This window comes from Triticum aestivum, chromosome 2B (genome assembly GCF_018294505.1).
Source record: "Triticum aestivum cultivar Chinese Spring chromosome 2B, IWGSC CS RefSeq v2.1, whole genome shotgun sequence".
Lineage (NCBI taxonomy): Eukaryota > Viridiplantae > Streptophyta > Magnoliopsida > Poales > Poaceae > Triticum > Triticum aestivum.
Genome location: NC_057798.1, coordinates 703,905,381 through 703,913,802, shown reverse-complemented (window position 1 = coordinate 703,913,802; position 8,422 = coordinate 703,905,381). Strand labels below are relative to the sequence as shown.

Here is an 8,422-nt window from a genome sequence, read left to right as displayed (position 1 = left end):
AAATTAACAAGGAATTTTTAATTTCGTGAATAGTTTTAAATTCTGAGAGTCCGCAATTTTTTTTCAATTCATGAACATTTTTCACTTTCATGAACATTTTGTAAAATTTCTGAACATGTTCTGAATTTTCGAGCACTTTTTAAATTTTTGAACAGTGTTCATGTTTAGAATTTGTTTTTCGTGATATTTTGCATATTCATTAACTTTTGAACAATTTAAATAAAGCCTACTGAAATTATAAACAAAGTGAAAAAACCGAAAGAATGACAGAAAAAAAGAACACAAGTCGCCTGTCGGCCCGTGTGCGCCAGGCCCACGTAGGTGCGCGCCGCGTAGGAGCGATCCATAGCAGCGGCCAGCGGTTAGGTCTCCATTTCAGCTCGAGCTCGGCAGCCAAGCAGCCATGGCTTCCCACCCGTCGCCGCCGCCGGAATACCCTAGACCACTCGCTCGAATCACCATAAGCGCCCTCGGCGACGACCAGCTCCGAGAGATCTTCCTCCGCCTCCAGGACCTCCCCAGCCTCGCAGCTGCCGCCTTTTCACCTGCCGCGCCTTCCTCGGCGCCGTCCGCTCGTCCCGCGCCTTCCGCCGCCGCTTCCGCGAGCTCCACGCACCTCCGCTCATCGCTCTCTTCCTCACACCCTGCATGCACACGGTACCGGCCTTCCCCTCCTCACGGCGCCCCTCCGCCGGATTCAGTCCCCTCCGAGACCACGCCGCCGCTTCCGATTCCGAGTGGGGGCTCGATTTTCGCGACATTGCCTATGACGACGGCTTCATTTGCATCGAAAACCGGACCGCCAAGCAGCAAGTTTTGTACAATCCCCAGACAGCTGACCTGATTCTCCGCCCCAAGGAGGACCACGACATGCCCAACGGCAGCTCCCTCGAGTTCCACACACTCTCTCCCGAAGAGGATCAGAGGCCGACCCGTGTGGTCTGTGTCCGTCACGACTACTCATGGGCTTGGGTACGCGTTGCTGTCCTCTCATCCGACACCATGGAGTGGCAGATGTTCCCGGAGACTGCGATGCCGCTGCCCGAGGGCTCCATGCACGCAGCCAGCACGGTGGTGGATGGGTTTATCTGTTGGGAATTCGTGTCCCTGAATGAGGTATCTCTCAGCGAGTACATTTTGGTGCTCAACACGGATACCTTTCAGTTCTCTCGAATTGATCTGCCGCCGTCCTTGAGAGTGGTATACCCAAAATTTAAGATTGGTCAGACCAAGGATCGGAACCTCTGTATCGTCATTGAGAAGGATTGCATGCTTTTTCTTTGGATCTGCACAGCCGGTGATGATGGCGTCCAGAGATTTGTGCTGCACAGTACGTTCCCGTTGCACGCTAGATTTATGGAGGTCACCAGCTGTTCAGTGGAAGATAAATTCTCTGTGCAGCTTATGACGGTCTTCAATGGCTTTGTGTACCTTTCTATTTGCCCCTGGAAGAATTTCAGGGATAAGTACAAATCCCCTGAGTGGTTCATGTCCTTCTCTCTGGAAACAGCGGAGCTGAACCAGCATTTTAAGAACAGAAAGCGAATTGGCTGCCCTGTCCATCCCTATTTGGCCTGGCCTCCTTTAGTAGACAAGACAACACGGTGAGCATATTCTTGTGTCTGATCATGGTGCTAAGGATTCCCTTTTATGTTTGGTCTGTAAATTGTATGCTATGAAGTCGAGATGATTGGGTTGATGTATTGCTGTGAAGATATTCTATCGATTTTTGGTCAAAGTTACATGTCTTATTTGCATAACTCATAGTAGAGGAGCTGATAGTGATGCTCCTATTCCTTCCAAAAAATAGTAGACGACCTCAACTACTTGTACATTGCTGCAAGGATGCAAATTGTCAAGGGTTTCTGCAGGTTATATGATAGCGTTTTGATACAAATCTCCACATCATAATCTATAACTAGTACTACCTCCAATCCATAATAAGTGTTGCAAACTGCGACAATTATTTTGGATTGGAGGGAGTATATGAATAGCTAGATTTGTCAGTGGTGTTTAAATATTTGGAGGGTTTAGATTATATGATAGCATTATTATAAAGCTCCACATGCATAATATATAACTACTAACTAGTATATGAAAAGCTAGATTTGTCAATAGTGTTCAAGTCCTGGAAGCAGCCTCTTTTAGAAATGCAAGGAAAGGCTGCATACAAAAGACCCAAAGTGATCGGACCCTTCCCTGGACCCTGTGCAAGCAGGAGCTACGTGCACCGCGCTGCCCTATTTTTATTGTAAATATTTAGAGGGTTTCTGCAGATTAAAAGATAGCATTAGTATAAAGTTCCACATACATAATCTATAACTACTAAGTAGTGTATGAATAGCTGGATTTGTCAGTATTGTTTAAGTATTCGGATATGGATACATTATATGCTCAATGGCAAGTTACGTTTTCTTTTTCCCTTTACATTTTTCTTATCTTCTACATCAGTTTTATATTTACATGTTATTTAATGAATATGTGTTCCATAATTTCATGCCAGTTAGAACTGAGCGTCTGCCAACATATTCGTACGCAACATGATTCAAGCTTTGCATTCAACTGTTAGATAGTAGTACACATGATTATCCCCGTGGCACTCTCTAGCCTCTTCCATGTTTTCGGAGGGACGGTACATATATTTGTTTTCTAGGTGCATATTTATCTCTTATACTCTCTCCGTCCCAAAATAAGTGTCTTGAGCTTAGTATAAATTTGTACTAGAGCTAGTACAAAGTTGAGACACTTATTTTGGGACGGAGGGAGTAGTAGTAATCAATCTAGAGTTTGAATAGGCCACATTCTTTAGAAAAAGACTGTCCAAGAATAGTCAACATCTTCCTATCTGTTTCCAAAACAGAAAACATATTCAACTCTGTTTCTTTTTCTCTTGAACCCAAGTATGGTGTGTTTTTAATCATCAAATCTTAACCGTTAATTTTTTCTTAAATCTTAAGTGTTTTATAAAATAAAAATAATAGTTAGATAGATTCCAATTGGATAGAGGAGTTTGTATCCTATAGATATTTATTTGGTTTCTAATTAGGGCTGTTAAAGCCAATTAAATATCAACCAACGTTAACTCTGTAAAATCTTAACATTTCTTTTCTATTCCAGATACTGGTTTCTCACTCTGATTCCTATAGTTAAGACACTCAAATCTAATTAAATTTTAACCGTTCTTCATCCATCAAATCTTAACTGTTATCTTTCAATTGCTTTCGTATTATAATGATAGTAGATTTAAAAAGTTCTAGATGGCAGTGGTGTATCAGTATCTTATTTCACTTTCATCGCTTCTGTAAAAGCTAGATAAAATGATCTGTATCACTAGAATCTATTGCCTTGCACATACTGTATTTGTCTACACAAATACTTGTATTCCTTTTTACACTGAATTTCCTTTTTGTTACAGGTGGATTCGGAATATGAAGTTACTGGAAACAGTATTGGAAGTGCTGGTCCTGAGAGCACAGAGAAGGGTTCATCTTTTCTTATAAAAACATTACGATCATTCAAAGAAGCTTTGATTAAGGATGATGACGCAAATGTTGCTGAGATTGAGGCCTTCTTACTTTGCATTGATGTCAAGGATGAGAAGAACTCTCTTGTGAGGAAAATCATTGCTTTAGATGAATTATTGATAACCGTGAGAGATCATGTCTTGGGAGCAGGTGCAGATTCTGAATTCTACAGACAGAAGACAAAAACAGAGAGCTGGTGGCAAATGTGCAAGGGGAAGTTATGGAGAGCCTTCTTCGCTAGCTGAATAAGTCTATCAGGAGTCAAGGCCTGTTTTGTTGGAGGCTTGATGTAACTTGCCTGGCCTGATAAGTACCTGTGCGCGCTTTGGTTGGTGTCCTGAGTGCTTGGCTCGAGCTAGCATGCCGTGTTGTTATCCTGGTTGAGGCAGCTGGAGTTAGCAAGGAGTCTAGTCAAGGATGGCTGTCGATGCCATCTAAAAAATAGGTCTTAAAACTTCATGTTTTCTCTGGCAAAATTCGTATGAATATCAGGCTACATTCAGGCGATACTGTTTGTCAGGCATAGAGCTCAGGCTAGCAACCACACAGGTAAGTGAGCTTTTGTTGAAATGCGTTGGTACTTTAGTTTTTAGATTCTGTGATGACGGTATGTGCTAAGTTTAATGTATGTTAGCTGAAACAATGATGATTGTAAACATAATCAGTATTCAGTATGACTGGTTGACAAGAGACCAAGTCTTCAGTTTCTTCTACTGATGAGTCGTTTTAGAGATGACCCGTACCTACAAACGTATGAGTCTCAAACTGTTGTTTCTTCTCTTTTTCTAATCAATGATGTGCAACCTTTTCTCAGCTTGGTATTAAATATTTCCTTTTTTTTTAGAAGTGTATATATGTGCGAGAGAGTTTGAAGGTAATATAAGTAAAGGCGTGACCGTTCTCTGCTGCATATAATAACTAAAATGGCCCTCCGTCCCATAATGTAAGAACGTTTTTTATTATGGAACAGAGGGAGTAGCCTTTTCGCTTTTTTCCTTTCGCCAAGATGCTTGTAGTGTGAAATCATAACTACGCTGCTATTTTTATTTGAAATGACCAAAATATTAAATGGTCAGGTTTATTCAGGTTGCAGGGAGAACTGTTTTCTTTTCACAGAGATTTGTTACTCTAGAGTGTGCACCAAATGCACGTCATTTTGTATTACGACTTTTAGATACAGATTATTATTTCCTGCGTTTGCCCACTTATGTTTTACATTGTATGCTAGCTCACAAGTTTATTGTAAGGAAATGCACGTCATTGAAACTAGTATCTGAGGGAGCGCAGACGACACTGAATTTTGTGAACAAATGGTTATGGCACGTATGCAGTTAACATTGGGAGCAGCAGACAGTTCTATGCTGATAGCAAATTTTTTTTTTTAAAGAAAGGAGACATCGGGAGGCACTATGCTGATAGCAAGTGCTCTCCTGTTTCCATGGAGTCTTGTACAGGCACCAAAGGCATCTTCTATTGGCACGACCAGTGTCACGTTGACGTATATTCTACTCCCTCCGTTTCCAAATATTTGTCTTTCTAGAGATTTCAACAAGTGACTACGTACGGAGCAAAATGATTGAATCTACACTCTAAAATATGTCTATATACATCTGTATGTTGTGTCCATTTAAAATGCCTAGAAAGACAAATATTTGAGAACAGAGAGAGTATTTTCATTATATATACCGAAAATAGACATGGCTGACATGCCATGACCTGAACCTTTAGCACACCCCGTGTGTTGCCTAATCTTTTTAATTAGGATTTAGGAAGAAGGTTGTTTCAGTTTATTCTAAATCATTGTACACAGAAACGTCTGGAAAAGTAAACTGGAACAACTAAATAAAAATTGAAGACAATACATGTGTTCACAGGATGCACCACACACATCATGCTTCAGCACAACGGCAAACCTGAACCATTGGTTGAGCAACAAATGCTTAGTTTTTATATAGTACTCGCTCTGTCGAAAATCCATCTCTGCACCCGAGCTCATTTGCACCCGCGCTGACGCAAAAAATCAAAACAAATACTAAAAAAATTTAAAAAATTTCAATTTTTTTGTGAGGTAGACAATTTGATGCGCGAGGTCCGCTTGAATTTTCAAATCATTTGGACATCTGAGGAACTCTCAGAAAAATGACAAATTGGGGTGTTTACTGTTCATGTACTGTTTTGGTCCGATTTATCTTTTTTGCCGAGAGCTACTCAAATGTCCAAATAACTTGAAATTTGGAGCGGACCACACACATCAAATTGTCTACCACACACAATTTTTTTGGAATTTTTTAAATTTGTTTAGAATCTTTAGAATTTTTTTTCTAACTGGGTGTAGATGAGCCTGGGCACCGAAACGCCCCACTCCTCTGCCGAAAATCCATCTCTGCACCCTAATATAGCTTGAAAAACGTTACTCTCTTGTTGTTGGTTGCCCCCCTCCCGAGAGTGGAGTTTCTGCCCTGGGGAGCGCATGATGTCTTTATATAATTCTAAAACTATGTCAATATTTACAAAACAGTGCATGACTTTCATTGCCCATGTTGCGAGAGGTCACACCGGATGTGGTCTGCCTCTCGTGGGGTGCGGGACTGGCTCGGTGTATGCACATCGCTTGCAGCACCGATGAATGACGCACAACCCCTCAACCGATGTCCCTAGCAGCACGCGATTATCACATCCAGGCCATGATCGCCACACCGATGAATGACGGGGTTGCATTGCACATAACATAACAAAAGACAATCATTGTAACCAGAAAGGTATTGCACTGTATTACATTACATTCTTAGAAGGGGTACAATGATCAAAGCCTTATTAAAGATGGAGCATTTTGTCAAAGACTCTAATTACATCTCTTTTCTTCTTTGGTTCCTTCGAGAAGCCCAACCTACAAGTCTCCTGGAAGAAGTTGAGCCCCTAACTTCCCATCCTGTGTTCACCGTGCTGATTCTATGCATTTGGGTAGCTACCTCTCTCATGTAAGCCATTCGTTTTGGGATTGGTTACTAGGCCCTGATGTTAATTCATTCAGGTGTTTAAGCTCACTAATCTATGGAGGTATGATACCTTGGAGATTATTATGGCTAAGGTCCAGCCTTGGGAGTTGTGAAAGTTGCCCAAACACATCAGGATTCAGCAATGTTCCCCCCTATAGTTCATTTTCTCGAAGATCGAGCTGTCGAAGCTTGGTGGCGTTGCTGATGCTTGATGGGATGCCTCCTATGAGATTATTCCTGGAAAGATCTATACTTAGTAAATTGTGGAGCGAACCAATTTTTTTGGGATTGGACCTTCTAGCATGTTTCTAGAAAGATCTAGAATACCTAGGTTTGAACAATTCATGATTGAGTCAGGGATTATCCCCTGGAATGAATTGGATTTCAGGTCAAGGACGCGAAGGTCGTGGAGCTGATTCAGGGGAGGTAACTGGCCGGAGAAGCCATTGTAGCGCAAGCTGATGATCTCAAGGAACGTCAAGTTTCCAAGCGAGGGGGTGATCTCGCCTGACAAGCCTTGGCCGGGGATTCTCAGGGCAACGACGCGCCCTGAATTCAGTGAGCTGCAAATGACACCCGTCCAGTCGCAGTGGCGGACGCTTCTGTTCCATGATCTCAGGACGCCTGTTGGGTCGTTGGTAGCCGCTTTGAAGTCGAGCAAGGGGAGCATGTCTGTGTTGTCCCCGTGGTTAACCGTTGTTGAGCCATGGATGTTGACAGTTCCATAAGACATCAGGAGCAGAAACGCCAGTAGAATAGCCATGTCGAGTTCTCCAGGGAGTGCTCCGTCAGGCATGACCCGCGTCAGTAGTGTTGCCTGCAAAATATGTGGAGCGCAGACATGGCAGCTTATTGATCATGTTCACGGGCAGACCTAGTTACATGGGGGGTCCATGATAAACAACTGCAAAACTTAACTACTGTTAATACTACGAATTCGATAGCGATCCGGGCATCATCACGCGTTCACACAATCACAACTACAGTTACGGAAGGCTCTATTAGCTGTGCAAAAACAAGATTACGTAAAAATCTCACAGCAAGAAGCAATCATGTAATGCCTGTTCAAAAAAGAAGAATAAAAATAAAGAGTAGCGTACCTGGTACCTCTTCCCCTCGGGGCAAAATTTCATGTTCTGACCCTTTTGTGGTCTAAATTTGGGATTTGACCCACGTTCGATTTTTTTTGAGATCCGACCTTTTTGCCTACCGCCAGGGGCATCGGCTGTAGGTCCCCACAGGCCACAGCCTACCGCCGTAACCTGTGGTGGTAGGTGTCGAGACGGCGTCAGACGGCCGTCAGCTTGGCTGACGTGAAAAAAGGAACCTACCGCCAGACCACCCGGCGGTAGGATTCGAAAACCTACCGCCGGGTCCCCTAGCGGTAGGGTCCTGGGGTGGATAAGGTTGGTAAGGGGGGGACCTCCCCCCCCCCCCCCCCCACACACACTCACTCATTCAGCCCCCACACCTCACACCTCACCTCTCCCCCAAGCTCAAGCTCCCTCCCCTCTTGGACCACAAGATCCTCTCAAATCTTTCTCATTTGGTTCACATTTGTTCGGTGGATTCGTAGCACTTTCATCACCCAAGGTACCTCTCTCACTTCCCCTCATTTTGATTGGTTTAAATCTTAGTTTTGTGTGCTTTAGCTCAATTTATTGCAAACCCTAGGTGTTGATTTTGGTGTGGTCAAATTAATTAGTATGATGCATTTAGGGTTATGTTTGTTATTTCTTTATGTATTATGTGCCTAGAATTGTTTGTAGAATTGTTTCTGTATCTAGATCTAGTGCTATGATTAGTGGTCATCTTTGGGGTTAGGGTTATGGTTAGGCTTAAGAAAATAATTAAGATCAAGATCACCTTTATAGATACCAAGTGTTGTGTTCCATTTGATTT

The 8,422-nt window shown here is 42.7% G+C and overlaps 1 pseudogene; it reads left to right on the top strand.

Annotated features, from left to right (window-relative positions):
* Positions 1-403: 403 nt before the first annotated feature.
* Positions 404-4,245, top strand: LOC123046830 (uncharacterized; annotated as a pseudogene).
* The last annotated feature ends 4,177 nt before the right edge of the window (positions 4,246-8,422 follow it).